Here is a 15,186-nt window from a genome sequence, read left to right on the forward strand (position 1 = left end):
TATCTGCTTCCAGGCCACACCAACGCGCACCAAAGGACCCTTCTCCTGCAAAGCCTGCAATTTCACCTGCAACCGAACCTCCAAACTCCAAATCAAAACAGACAACCGCCTAAGATGCATCCTACTCAACACCCGCTCCGTCCACAAACATACAATTGAACTCTGGGACCTACTGACCACATACTCACCCGACGTCGCATTCCTCACCGAAACCTGGATGAATTCAGCATCGGAACCAGACGTAGCCATAGCCATACCAGAAAACTACAAGATCACCAGAAGAGACCGAAGCAACAGACCAGGAGGAGGAATTGCCATAGTCTAAAAAAACACCATAGGAGTCTCCACCAACCCCCACGACTCCATCAACTCCGCCGAGCACCTCAACTTCAAAATCCAAATCAACACCAACACCACACTCAGAGGAACACTGATCTACAGACCCCCTGGCCCAAGACCACAGTTCTGCGACAACATCGCGGACGCCATCAGCTCCCAAGCCCTCGCCTTAACAGACTACATCCTCCTACGTGACCTGAACTTCCACCTAGAAAATAACAATGCTATCAACACCACCAACCTAATCAACAACCTCGCCAACTTCGGTCTCAAGCAACTCGTCACTTCACCCACCCACTCCGCAGGCCACATACTCAACCCCATCTTCTCAGCCAGCAACCATGTCTCCTTCAGCCACACCACCGAACTCAGCTGGACAGATCACCGCTGCATCCACTTCTCCTACCAGAAACCAGTCACTCACCACCACACACAACCCCCACCCGACGCAACTGGAGCAAAATATCAACAGATCAACTGATCTCCACTCTCGCCCGGGCCCCACCCCCTGGGGCCCCGGACCCAAACACAGACACCACCAACCTACACCGCTAGATAGAAGGCTGCGCCAACACCTTCGCACCGCTCAAAAAAAAAACCAAACATCTCCCACAGAATCAAGGCCAGCTGGTTCACACCAGAACTAAGGGAATCCAAACGGCTATGTCGCAGAATGGAAAAAACCTGGCACCTTGACCCTACCAACTCCAACCACATTGCTTTCAAGGATGCCATTAGCAAACATCACCAATTGATCCGCACCACCAAAAGTACCCACCTCAAAAACCAAATTGACGCCAACGCTCATAACAATAAAGAGCTATTCGGCATCATCAATGAACTCTCCACCCCCAGGACCTGCTCCTACGAACCCCAGCCATCACAAGAATTCTGCAACTCACTGCAACCCACTTCTGTCGAAAGATAGAAGAAATCCATAATCGCTTCAAACCCCAGACCCACCAGCTGACTACAAACACCCAAGAACCCAACGCTCCAAGCAACACCCACCTCCTCCACACCTAGACCCCCGTCAACATAGAGGACACCGCCACCACCATGGCCTCCATCCACTCTGGATCACCATCGGACCCCTGCCCACACCATATCTTCAAAAAGGCAAATATCATCATCGCCCCCCACCTCTGCAAAACCATCAACAGCTCCTTCGAGTCAGCCACCTTCCCAGAAAGATGGAAGCACGCAGAAATCAACGCCCTGCTGAAGAAACCAAAGGCAGACCCAAAAGACCCCAAGATCTACCGGCCGATCTCCTTCCTCTCCTTCCCAGCCAAGGTCATCAAAAAATCATGAACAGCCAACTTTCCCAGTTCCTGGAAGACAGCAAGACACTCAACACCTCCCAATCCGGATTCCGCAGAAACCACAGCACTGAGACCGCACTCATCGCTGCCACAGACGACATTAGGACCATGCTCGACGAAGGAGAAACAGCAGCACTCATCCTCCTGAACCTCTCTGCAGCATTCGACACAGTAGGTCATCACACTCTCCGCACACGCCTCCACAACGCTGGAATCCGCGACAAGGCACTCAACTGGATCTCGTCATTTCTCTCAGGCAGAACCCAGAGAGTCCGCCTCCCACCGTTCCTGTCAGAAGCCTCCAGAATCATCTGTGGCGTCCCCCAAGGATCTTCACTCAGCCCCACGCTCTTCAACATCTACATGGCCCCCCTCGCCAACATCGCACAAACCCACCACATCAACATAGTTTCCTACGCAGACGACACTCCGCTCATCCTCTCCCTCACAAAAGACCCTAAAACTGCACAGAACAACCTCCACAACGGACTTCACGCCATCGCCAGCTGGATGGAATCAAGCCACCTCAGGTTAAACACAGACAAGACAGAAATCCTCATCTTTGGCACCAACCTCAGCTCGGAATGACTCCTGGTGGCCCACCTCCCAAGGATCCGCACCCTCACCCACCACCCACGCACGCAAACTGGGCTTCATCCTGGACTCCCCACTCAGCAGGTCAATGCCATCTCCTCCTGATGCTACAACACTCTCCGCATGCTCAGCAAAGTCTTCAAATGGATTCCCATCGAAACCAGGAAAACTGTCACCTACGCCCTGGTCAGCAGCCGATTGGACTACGGAAACGCCCTATATGCAGGAATATCAACCAAACTCCTAACAAAGCTGCAAAGAATCCAGAACGCATCCGCCCGCCTCATTCTGGACATCCCACGCTGCGACCACATTTCCCCCTCCTCAGAGACCTACACTGGCTACCAGTAGCCAAGACGATCACCTTCAAACTCCTTGTCCACGCACACAGGGCCCTCCATGACACAGGCCCTGCCTACCTCAATGACAGACTCACCTTCCACACCCCCAGCTGCAATCTTCGTCCGCCAGCCTCGCCCTCGCCTCCGTCCCCCGCATCCACCCACCAACGCCAGAGGAAGATCCTTCTCTCACCTAGCCGAGAGGACCTGGAACTCCCTACCGCTCCACCTTCGCCAGACCCAAGACCTCTTAACTTTCAGGAAACGACTCAAGACATGGCTCTACGACCAGTACCTCCCTCCCCCCCAGCACCTTGAGACCCTAACAGGTGACTAGTGCGCTCTGTAAATCATTGTTTGATTGATTGATTAATTGATTTAAACTAACACAGAAACTAAAATGGACATTGTTGGGAAAAACACAAGTATTTAACAAAGTTTCCTAAGACAGTGTCTAATTTCCAGGTAAAATCAGAGTCAGGGGTAAAACTCAGTATAATTTATTCAACTTTAAAAGGCTGACATAAGAAATAAAGAAATAGAACTACAGTAACAAGCGGCTGTGTCTACCCCTATGAGTAAGTCTGATGGAGAAAGTGGAGTTAAGGTTACTGTATGAAGGTAATTAACTCAAATATTCACACCACAGGAAAAGGTACAGAGGGAGACAAAGGAAGTAGAGCAAGGCAAGATGGAAGGACAGGGCAGGACAACAACTGCTGCACGGCCCCCTTCCCCAGGCTGATCTAGGCCCTGGGAACCCCATCTCCCCCAGGCCTGGCCTCATTTTGTTTTTGGAGGGGGGGGGGGGTTGGGTTGGGGGGAGCCGACATAAGAGGGGAGGTGGGAGGGAGTGGCAGCTGGGAGGAGGGAGAGAAGCCTCCAATGGGAGTGCGGGGGTGGGTGCAGCAGGAGTCAGGAGCGGGAAGCTCCGAGGAGGAGGGAGGGGGCGGGGCCGCAGGGAAGCAGCTATGTCCTGGAGGGGTGGGCAGGAGCCGGCCCTGGGGGGCGGCGTTCCCCAGGGCCATCAGTGGTTCCACGAGAGGTGGGGTGGGGTGGGTGAGCGGGGCTGGGGGGGGTCTCCTCTTCCTACAAACATAACCTTGGGAAGGTGGTGGTTCCCGGGACCTGGAGGTCTGAAACGGACCCCCTTTCTTTTTTTTTTTTTTTTACACATCGCCCCAGGGAGGTCGTGGTCCCCGAGGTTGTAGTGCGGGGTGAGGGGGTTGGGCGGGAGGTTGGGGGGATGGGGTTCGCACTGCCTTCCCGCCCACAATGTGGTAAATGCCCCAGGAGGTGGAGGCTGGGCAGACCCACTGCACTACAATAAACAATGCCCCCTCGCAGCTGACATGTCTGTTGAATTGTTTTGGAAAATTACGTGACGATTCGTCAAGCGGCGCCAAAGATATAGGCAAGTGAATACATGTTTTTTTCTTTTTTTTTTTTAAATAGAAACTAGGTCCTAACTATAACTACCTAGTGGCAAACGCCACTAGGTTTTAATATATATATATATATATATATATATATATATATATATATATATATATATATATATATATATATATATACATATACATATACACACACACCAACAATCCTCCTGTTGCATGCAGAAAGTTCCCGGACACCAAGTGAAGGTCCAAAAGACTTTATTCACCAATGCTTCCTCCCAGAACAACGCGTTTCAGCTGTAGCCTTGATCACGTAACAATTGAGAGTGTCTCACAAACCAACTATATACCACACCCAACATGCACATAAGGACAAAAATATGTGTTTAGGTTAATTGAAGCTGCTGGACATGTGTATATATATATATATTTTTCGTCAGTCTTTTTAATAACATTTCATTTATTTATTTTTGTGGGTTGTTTATAGAAAAAATTTCTGTGATAGATGTGACATTGTGGGTGGTGTTTTGACATGTGGTATGGAGTAAGAGGCACATATTTGTACACATGCATAGGAATTGTTGAACATCAATATAGGGCTGTCAAGGTATACTCGTATACTAAAGTGCATTTATGTGTTTAGGAATACAATGTTATCCGATATATATCATATTTTACAGTCTTGGATTATCCTTTGATATTTATAGCATTTAAAATATTTGATTATTTAATATGAAGGTTAGTCAAATGATTATAATTATTCAAAGGTCAATGAGAGAAACTAATGTAGATATTTTAGGAATAGAATGTTATCCAGTGAACATTATGTTCTTTTAAAAATTGTTTAGGACCATTTTGGATATTAATAATATTTATATTTAATATCGCATATTTAATGAATGCAAAAAATTGTCTTGACCATTTGGGTTACTAATAATATTTAATATGCAATATGTAGGCTATTTGGAGGATTATATAGTAATTTAATTAATGTACAAAGAGTAAATGATGTGGAAAAGTTTTTAATTGTAAGATCAATTTTGGTACAGCTTATGGGCTATTCTAGAAATTCAAAGATGGTGCTGACATTTGCACACTATGTGGTAGCTGGGTGATCTGATAGCCCTTCTTTTATTTTTGTCCTTATGTGCATGTTGGGTGTGGTATATAGTTGCTTTGTGAGACACTCAATTGTTACATGATCCAGGCTACGGCTGAAACGCGTTGTTCTGGGAGGAAGCATTGGTGAATAAAGTCTTTTGGACCTCCACTTGGTGCCCGGGAACTTTCTGCATGCAACGCTAGGATGATGGGGGTGTGCCTGGAGTGGTAAATGGCTTTTGTCATTTTACAGCTCAGCAAGGTTGACACTGTGTCAAACCTATGCTTAAAGACTTTGCTGTACAAATGGCAAAAGACTTTGTCACTATCTAGCTCGGCGTGGATAGTACTGTACTGATCCAATGCTTAAAAACTTTGCTAGATAAACAGACATTTGAGGTGAGCAAATCTAGAGTGTCGCTGGTGTTGCAGGGTGCTCCTTACTAGAGCTGCTCTCCACCTAAACTTGGGAACTACCCAGAGTTCTCTATTCTTTTTTGCATAATTTATGCGGCACTCTAACCCTGAAAGGGATTTGTTTTGATGTATATATATATATATCTATCTTCAAACAAGGATGGTCTAAAGGTTGTTGGGTGGTGCACTCCACTGCCGGTGCTAGTGACGGAGAGGACCAATCTCAAGTAATACAATTCACCAAAAGTATTCACTGCACTCCATGAAGTTCAATAGTGACCATTTATTGATGCCAAAGTAACAACCACCAACGCGTTTCGACTCTGCAAAGAGTCTTGTTCACAGTGTTCTTTGCAGAGTCGAAACGCGTTGGTGGTTGTTACTCTGCCATCAATAAATGGGCACTATTGAACTTCATGGAGTGCAGTGAATACTTTTGGTGAATTATATATATATATATATATATATAACAAGTGACAGTCAGTAGGTAGTTATAGCTAGGACCAATTATTCCCATAGACAGAGCATTTTTTGTTTTGCTAACTACTTTGGCATCATTTGACAAATCTCTACAAAACTTTCAAAACTAGTTTGCCACTTAGTTTACCTACTGTGTGGATAGTTTCATCAAGCAGGGGCTGAGAAAAAAAAAAGGGGGGGGGGGTTCCAAACTGCTTTTTTCCCCATACCCACACCATTCCCCATGGGGATTTTGCATTTTTTGAACACTACTAAAACCTGAACCGCTGAACGGATTTACACCAAATTTGGCAGAAAGCTAGATTCTGGTCCAGAAACAATGTTTTTCGGAATTTGGTGTAAATAAGTTCAGTAGATTCACATTAAAGGAAATAAAATATAGCTATCTAGGATGCGGATCCTTTGTGGATCTATATGTGGGGGATTTGCAGATCTGAGCAAAAAGCAAGGCCTTGACAGGCTGGCCGCAACCAGACAGGAAAGTTGGGGCCGCCATTGTCTTTGTCACTTGACCTGGGGGAGGGAAAATATATCTACAAAAAAGGGGGAACCAGGAATTCGTATAGGTCCAGCATATGTGATCCTAACTAGACGAGGCTTCACAACAAGGATATGTAGTTCCTTTTTATAGAAAAGATGGAGATTAGATAAATAGGCTTAGTGATGGACTAAGGCAGTAATTCCCAACCTTTCGACTTCTGTGGACCCCCACTTTACCATTACGGGGACCTCCACTGAATCATTACTGTAATCCAGGGACCACGCCCCACTGAGTCATTACTAGGGACACAGGCCTAAACATTGCCAATGATTTTAACCGCAAAACAATGCACAAAAATACAGAAAATCATTCCATCAAAAACATACGCAGATTAAATAACACACTGTATTTCATTTGCAAACAGTATACATTTTTATTTTAATAGGAAAGTTGGAACTTCTCTAAGTTCAAATGAAGCCACGCATCATCCAAACTATATTCTGTTTGACGCACCTGCACTGCTCCCACTAATCAATCTGAGGATACCTATTTAATTTTTAGCCCCAATTTCTATTTCCTTGACATCGTCAGGCCATTTCAAAATGTTCAATTGTACATTTAGCCACTTAATTTGTATACACTTTATTAATCTGTTAATAATAGTTAATTTTCTAAGCAGTCACCGACCCCCTGAGGAGGCTTTGTGGACCCCCAGGGGTCCCCGGACCGCAGGTTGGGAACCACTGGACTAAGGTATCAGAAAGGGGTCAGATCCCTTAAGAGTAAAAGCCCTCATAACACCCAGGGAGGGCGTCAGGCTTCATCTTAGGGATTGCTCTTCGTCGAGCTGATGCTGCAATGTCCATTGAGCACCCACAAGGAGGCTCTTTGCCCATGATCTTTTATGTAAAACGGTGCATGTGAAGTATGGGTGGGGGGCTGCTGGGCAGATTGGTGTAAAAAATATAAGTGTGGGAAAACGTGCAGGCTAAAATAGACTAAGTGGTCCTCAGAAAGATTTTTAATGAACGAGTCCACCTTTCTAATTGAGAGGGTGGTCGCTATCAGGAGAAACCAAAATCTTCGATAGTTCAGTGGCTCACATGTTACCTGCCTACTGAAGTCATAACTGATCGTGTGGCAATTCCTCAGAACCAATTTCTTTTAATCTACACAGTGGTTGGTCATCTCTGGAAACACAAGTTAAGATTCCAATCACAAGTCACAAATATGATATATGTTGATACCATAATGTTATAAAAACCCAACCCTGCATCATTGTATGGAGAGACCATTTAAATAACAATCTCTCTCAGTATGGGATGGAAGAGAGAGTGCTGTAATCTGTAGGGAAATAAGCAGTGCATGGCGATGGCGCGAGTTGTTACCTTAAGGCATGAGTTATAGTCACTGGAAATAACCAACTCTAACTGCTGAATGTCTCTAGTTTTGTGTGAGTAAATTCAGTACCTAACTATACCGTCCCTGTAACCTTTGTTTTTTTCAGTGAATTGCTAGTTTTTTTGTTTTTTTAACCTAACGCAGCACAGGTTGACGCAAGCCAGGCCTTACAGCCAACACCTATAACCACCCCAAACCTGCGACGCGCACGGTCTTTGGCAGTGCGTAGCGGGGGTCGGCCACAAGGCCTGACCTGTGACTAGGCCTTGCAGCCAACTCCCTATAACCACCCAGAGAGTTTTTGCAAACTTTAATAAACGATATAGTTAGAATGATATTTAGGAAAAATTGAAAAGAAAAATATAATTGTCAAGTAAAAAAGAGTTTGATTACCTTTCATTACATACCTTAAAAGTTTGAAGTTGAAAATAAATTAAATTAGGTAAACGTCCAGAGACACACTAAGACTGGAACCCTCAACCTTCAGTGTGAGGGTCAGAGACCTTAACCACTAGTCCACAGACATAACCTTGACATTTAAGCCAAAGATTCTGTTCGTGTAAAAGACTTAAATATTACATCACAAAGAATGTTTCACATTCAAAACAGTAGTAAATAAACAGACACTGCATGATATACAAGGACTTGACTTTCAACCTCCTGAGTAAGAGTCCAAAAGCCTTACCAGCAGGCCAGAAAAGACTTCTGCTGAGCCTCAAAACCTAACTAACATTTGCAAGTAAATATCTTGCTTGTGTACCACTTTTAAGCCATTCTATTGTTATTGCAATAGTCTCTCCATGGAATAACTTCAAAGTGGCAGATTAGCAAGATGTTTGCTGCCAAAGGAGGACCGCGGGGGATCCTGAAGGCCTGTGCGGTCCTAGCCAGCTCCCCTTGTCCTGTGGGAGACTGCATTGCTCCTGCAAGCAGGAAGCTGCTTTAAACAGAAGCTCTCTGCTTGTGGGAGCAATATTTTTATCAGTTTATCTGCATACATATTTGCATGCAGGTAAACAGATTAAAACACCGCTTTCTGCAAGCAGAGTTATGTTTGCTTTTCCTTGGTGGGAGGGGTCAGCTCTCACCAAGCAAAAGAAAACAGCTATCTTCTGGGGTTAGGCATCCCAGGACATAGCAGGAGCGAGTCTTGGGGGGTGGTAGTTCCCAGGGCTATGTATGGCTCCATGAGGGGTTGGGTTGTGTCCTCCCCTCCATCGCTGTATTTGCCCCGAGGAGGAGGTGGACCCTGGGGCCAGGGGGGCCATAACCAACCCCCTTTATTATTTATATTAGCCATGGGGATGTAGTGGTCCCCTGGGCTGCGGGGGAGGCGCGGCCCCCCACATTTAATTCAATATCTTTATTGTTTCAGCCTAACCGCCAATAAAAGTTAAACAATTTACAGTTAAAACGTCACATCAAATTGCATGAAGAGGCCTTAAGATGGTAATGGGGCCATTCTGTCAATAGCCCTATACAATTTCATTAACATCCAGTTATTTTGATTAAGCCGTCACGCAATACTAATCTCTCCTAAAATAATTATGTGCAAATCTTGCGAAATGTATAGCATAAAAACTTATAAATGCAAAAAAAAAAAATCATAAGTAAATTCTTTATCAACCAATTCATTCCATTTTTTTGTCTTATAGTGCTCTAATCAGCTCATTACAAATTTGATGGACCTTTGGATGTTATTGAAAATTTCAGAATGGTGATATATGAACATAATCCAGGGAATGCTAACTTTCAGTACATTAAGTAACAATCCTGAGGCTAATCGGGAAAGGAACAACGAATGTAGCAGCCTAGGGTGCCTTCCGCATTTGATTCTAATTCCACAATGCTAACAATAATTACTTCTTGATTTGGGAAATCAGATGACACCATTAAGACCAAGACTGAAGTAATTCTATTTAAGTGCACCACTTCCCACATTGATTGGCCCAAAGGTATAACCAGCTCAGAAGACGCTGTTGTGCTACTAGTATTTATCATGACAGATAGATGAGTGATCTTAATTTCCATGCCTCTAAAATTTATGCTGAAACACTCATCATAATGTCTTTATCGACAGATTGCATAACCAAAGTTTCAGCCTTCTTACATTTCCTAACCCCATGCTTTTTAAAGAAGTGGCCGTAGATACAGCTTGCGGAGATGAGACGTAAAGTGGCATAACAGGAGGAAATGAACTAATGTTTCTTGACCACCTAAGGTGCAAGGATAGCAGTCAAACCTCCCCATAGGATCTGGCGACCACCTTTTAGTCAATGAGGCCACTGGTAGCGTGCCCATGCGGAATTTGAATATTTCAATATTTACCCCGGGGAGGTGGCGGTCCCTGGAGATGGTGGGAGGCTGTGTGGACCCTCCACAATTAACTGACAGATAGCCTGTGGGAGTTTAAAAAAAAATAATATCTGATCGCCTGTGGAAGTGGCGGCCCCAGGGGCTAATACACGCCCCAGGGGAGGAGGGGGGGGTTACATGTGACCCCATCATTTTAAAAGGACCCAATGCCCAACCTAGCCCACCCGGGGACCAAAAAAACCCAAAAAAAACCCACAGGAGGCCCCCCCTTTTTAATGAAAAAAAATAAATCTCTGAAAAATCTGTGGATCCATCCACGCATTTTATTTTTTTTGTTTTAGCCCTGACGGTGTCCGTGGGAGACCCCCTAGACCAAGACTAGGGTCTAAGGGTAACCATACACTGGCCCCTTTTCTCTTTTGTATTTTTTTGTTGTGCTAAATCTGAGTCCCAAGATGGCTGCCAGCACTTCTTTGCTGAAGTAATGGAAGTCAATCAGATATCAGCACAGGGATAGTTGGATCCACATCCCTAGATATCTATATTTTTTTTACCTTTAAGACCTCCAAAACTACTGAACAGATTTCCACAAAAACAAGCCAAAAAAACACTCTTCCTTTAAAAACTAGGTCCTAACTATAACTACCTACCGGCGACTGCCAGTAGGTAGGTAAGATGATATATATATATATATATATATATATAAATACATACACACACATATATATATATATGAGTTAGGTAGTAAAGAGTGAAGAATTGTGTACGTACAAAAACACACACACACATTATATATATATATATATATGGAAAATGTCACTTACCCAGTGTACATCTGTTAGTGGCATGAGACGCTGTAGATTCACATGCTGTACATTATCCTGCCATCTGGTGTTGGGCTCGGAGTGTTACAAGTTGTTTTTCTTCGAAGAAGTCTTTTCGAGTCACGAGACCGAGGGACTCCTCCCTTTCGACTCCATTGCGCATGGGCGTCGACTCCATCTTAGATTGTTTTCCCCGCAGAGGGTGAGGTAGGAGTTGTGAATATACTATATGTGCCCATGCAATGGAGTAGGTATGTATTTACATAATGTGTATTATAATAATATTTATTTACAAATTTACAATTTTCATTCAACTAATAACGGCTACAGGCTCCCGGGGAGGTGGGAGGGCGCATGTGAATCTGCAGCGTCTCATGCCACGAATAGATGTACACTGGGTAAGTGACATTTTCCGTTCGGTGGCATGTGTAGCTGCAGATACACATGCTGTGCATAGACTAATAAGCAGTAATCTCCCCAAAAAGCGGTGGCTTAGCCTGTAGGAGTTGAAGTTGTCTGAAATAATGTTCTTAATACAGCCTGTCCTACTATGGCTTGTTGTGTTAACACATCTACACAGTAATGTTTCGTGAATGTATGAGGCGTAGACCAGGTGGCTGCCTTACAAATTTCTGTCATAGGTATATTCCCCAGAAAAGCCATTGTGGCACCTTTTTTCCTAGTGGAATGCGCTCTTGGTGTAATAGGTAGATCTCTTTTTTGCTTTAATATAGCAAGTTTGAATACATTTAACTATCCATCTGGCAATGCCTTGTTTGGATATAGGATTACCTGCATGAGGTTTTTGGAAGGCTACGAACAATTGTTTTCTTTTACGAAATTGTTTTGTTCTGTCAATGTAATACATTAGTGCTCTTTTTAGGTCTAATGTATGTAAGGCTCTTTCGGCTACTGAGTCTGGTTGTGGAAAGAAGACTGGGAGTTCCACTGTTTGATTTAGGTGGAATGGCAATATGACCTTTGGTAGGAATTTGGGATTTGTACGGAGAACCACTTTATGTTTATGTATTTGTATAAAGGGTTCTTGTATAGTAAATGCTTGTATCTCACTTACTCTTCTAAGTGACGTGATAGCTATTAGAAAGGCTACTTTCCAAGTTAAGTTTTGCATTTCACAAGAGTGCATGGGTTCGAATGGTGGTCCCATGAGTCGTGTTAATACAATATTAAGGTTCCACGAAGGTACTGGTGGTGTTCTTGGGGGTATGATTCTTTTTAGTCCCTCCATAAATGCTTTGATGACTGGGATTCTAAAAAGCGATGTTGAATGTGTAATCTGCATATAGGCATATATTGCTGTGAGATGTATTTTAATTGAAGAGAATGCTAGCTAAGATTTTTGTAAGTGTAATAAGTAGCCTACAATGTCCTTTGCGGTAGCATGTAGTGGTTGAATTTGATTAGTGTGGCAGTAGTAAACAAATCTTTTCCATTTGTTTGCGTAACAATGTCTTGTAGTAGGTTTTCTAGCTTGTTTAATGACCTCCATACATTCTTGTGTAAGGTCTAAGTGTCCAAATTCTAAGACTTCAGGAGCCAGATTGCTAGATTGAAAGATGCTGGATTCGGGTGTCTGATCTGTTGTTTGTGTTGTGTTAACAGATCTGGCCTGTTTGGTAATTTGATGTGAGGTACTACTGATAGGTCTAGCAGTGTTGTTTACCACAGTTGGCGAGCCCAGGTTGGTGCCATGAGTATTAGTTTGAGTATGTTTTGACTTAGTTTGTTTACCAGCTATGGAATGAGTGGGAGAGGGAGAAAAGCGTAAGCAAATACCCCTGACCAACTGATCCATAACGCATTGCTAAGAGAGACAGTTGTGACGAGTGTGTCCCTCCTTGTTTGTTGAGATAATACATTGTTGTCATGTTGTCGGTTTTGACAAGAATGTGCTTGTGGGCTATTAGTGGTTGAAATGCTTTTAATGCTAGAAACACTGCCAACAGTTCTAAATGATTTATGTGGAGTTGTTTTTGTTGATTGTCCCATTGTCCCTGTATGCTGTGCTGGTTGAGGCATGCTCCCCACCCCATCATGGAAGCATCTGTTGTGATCACATCTTGAGGCACTGGGTCCTGGAATGGCCGCCCTTGGTTTAAATTTATAGGGTTCCACCATTGAAGAGAGAAGTGTGTCTGGCGGTCTATCAACACTAGATCTTGGAGTTGACCCTGTGCTTGTGTCCATTGTTTTGCTAGGCACTGTTGTAAGGGCAGCATGTGTAATCTCGCGTTTGGGACAATGGCTATGCATGAAGACATCATGCCTAGAAGTTATTACAAAACTTACTGGGTAGTGTTGGTTTGGTTGTATGCTTGATGTTATATTTTGGAACGCTTGGACCCTTTGTGGACTTGGAGTGGCAATTGCTTTTTGTGTGTTGAGTGTTGCTCCCAAGTACTGTTGTATTTGGGATGGCTGCAGATGTGATTTCTGGTAATTTATAGAAAATCCTAGTTTGTGTAGAGTTTCTATAACGTATTGCGTGTGAAGAAGACACTGTTGTTGAGTGCTGGGAATACGTGCATTTGCTGTCTCCTTATGTGAGCGGCTACTACTGCAAGGCATTTTGTGAATACCCTTGGGGCTGTTGTTATCCCGAACGGTAACACTTTGAATTGATAGTGTACGCTGTGTATTACAAACCTTAAGTATTTTCTGTGAGAAGGATGGATGGGTATGTGAAAGTAGGCATCCTTGAGATCTAACGCTGACATGTAGTCCTCCTTTTTTAGTAAGGGAACCACGTCTTGAAGTGTTACCATGTGGAAGTGATCCGACTTGATGAAGAGGTTCAGTGTTCTGAGGTCTAATATAGGTCTTAACGTTTTGTCCTTCTTTGGAATTAGGAAATATAGTGAGTAGACGCCTGTTCCTTTCTGATGGTTGGGTACTAACTCTGTTGCTTGTTTTTGTAAATATGCTTGGACCTCTAGTTGTAATAGGTCTAAGTGTTGTTTGGACATATTGTGTGCCCTTAGGGGCACATCTGACGGGAAACTTGTGAATTCTATGCAATAACCATGTTGGATAATGGCTAGGACCCATGCGTCCGTAGTTATGTGTGTCCAGTCGTGGTAGTATGCGGTAAGTCTCCCCCCCACTGGTGTTAAGTGTTGGGGTTTTGTGACATTGAAGTCACGGTTTGGTTTGACTTGTCTTAGGTGTCTGGAACTTTCCCCTTCCTCTTGGGAATTGTCCACCTCTATATGAGCCACAAAACCCTCCTCTCTGGTATTATCCCTGATAGGTGGGTCTGGTTTGCGAGGTGGAAGGCTCTGGCATTCGAAATCCCCTTCTAAATTGTGACTTTCTAAATGTGCCTCTGCCCTGTGGGGAGTAGAGCGCGCCCATGGCTTTGGCCGTGTCCATGTCCTTCTTTAATTTTTCAATTGCTGTGTCCACTTCCGGCCCAAACAATTGTTCCTGGTTAAAAGGCATGTTCAACACTGCTTGTTGGATTTCTGGCTTGAATCCAGAGCTTCGTAACCATGCATGCCTGCGAATGGTTACCGCAGTGTTGACCGTTCGTGCTGCCGTGTCTGCCAAGTCTAATGCGGACCTTATTTGGTTGTTGGATATTGCTTGTCCTTCTTCCACAACCTGCTAGGCACGTTTCTGGTGTTCTTTGGGCAAGTGTTGTATAATGTGTTGCATCTCGTCCCAGTGTGCCCTGTCGTAGCGAGCAAGTAGGGTTTGTGAGTTTGCGATCCGCCATTGATTGGCTGCCTGTGCTGCCACTCAAACCCGCTGCATCAAACCTCCTACTTTCCTTGTCAGGCGGTGGAGCGTCTCCTCACGATTGAGAGTTTGCCCTCTTTCTTGCTGCTCCTACAACCACCGAGTCTGGTGTAAGTTGCTGTGTTATAAACACAGGGTCCGTTGGGGGAGGCTTGTATTTTTTCTCCACCCTAGGCGTGATAGCCCTTCTTTTAACTGGCTCCTGGAATACCTGTTTTGCGTGCTTGAGCATGCCCGGGAGCATTGGCAGACTCTGGTAGGAAGTGTGGGTGGATGCCAAGGTGTTGAACAGGAAATCATCCTCTATTGGCTCTGAATGCATTGCTACATTGTGGAACGTAGCTGTCCTTGATAGTACCTGCTTATATGCAGTACTGTCCTCTGGAGATGATGGCCTTGTTGGGTAAC

The 15,186-nt window shown here is 44.3% G+C and overlaps 1 protein-coding gene across 3 annotated transcripts in view; it reads right to left on the reverse strand.

Moving 5' to 3' along the window:
- TRAPPC10 (trafficking protein particle complex subunit 10) overlaps positions 1 to 15,186 on the reverse strand; it is a 407,991-nt gene that overhangs the window by 85,271 nt on the left and 307,534 nt on the right. The gene's annotated exons all lie outside the window — the stretch shown is intronic.

This window comes from Pleurodeles waltl, chromosome 8 (genome assembly GCF_031143425.1).
Source record: "Pleurodeles waltl isolate 20211129_DDA chromosome 8, aPleWal1.hap1.20221129, whole genome shotgun sequence".
NCBI lineage: Eukaryota > Metazoa > Chordata > Amphibia > Caudata > Salamandridae > Pleurodeles > Pleurodeles waltl.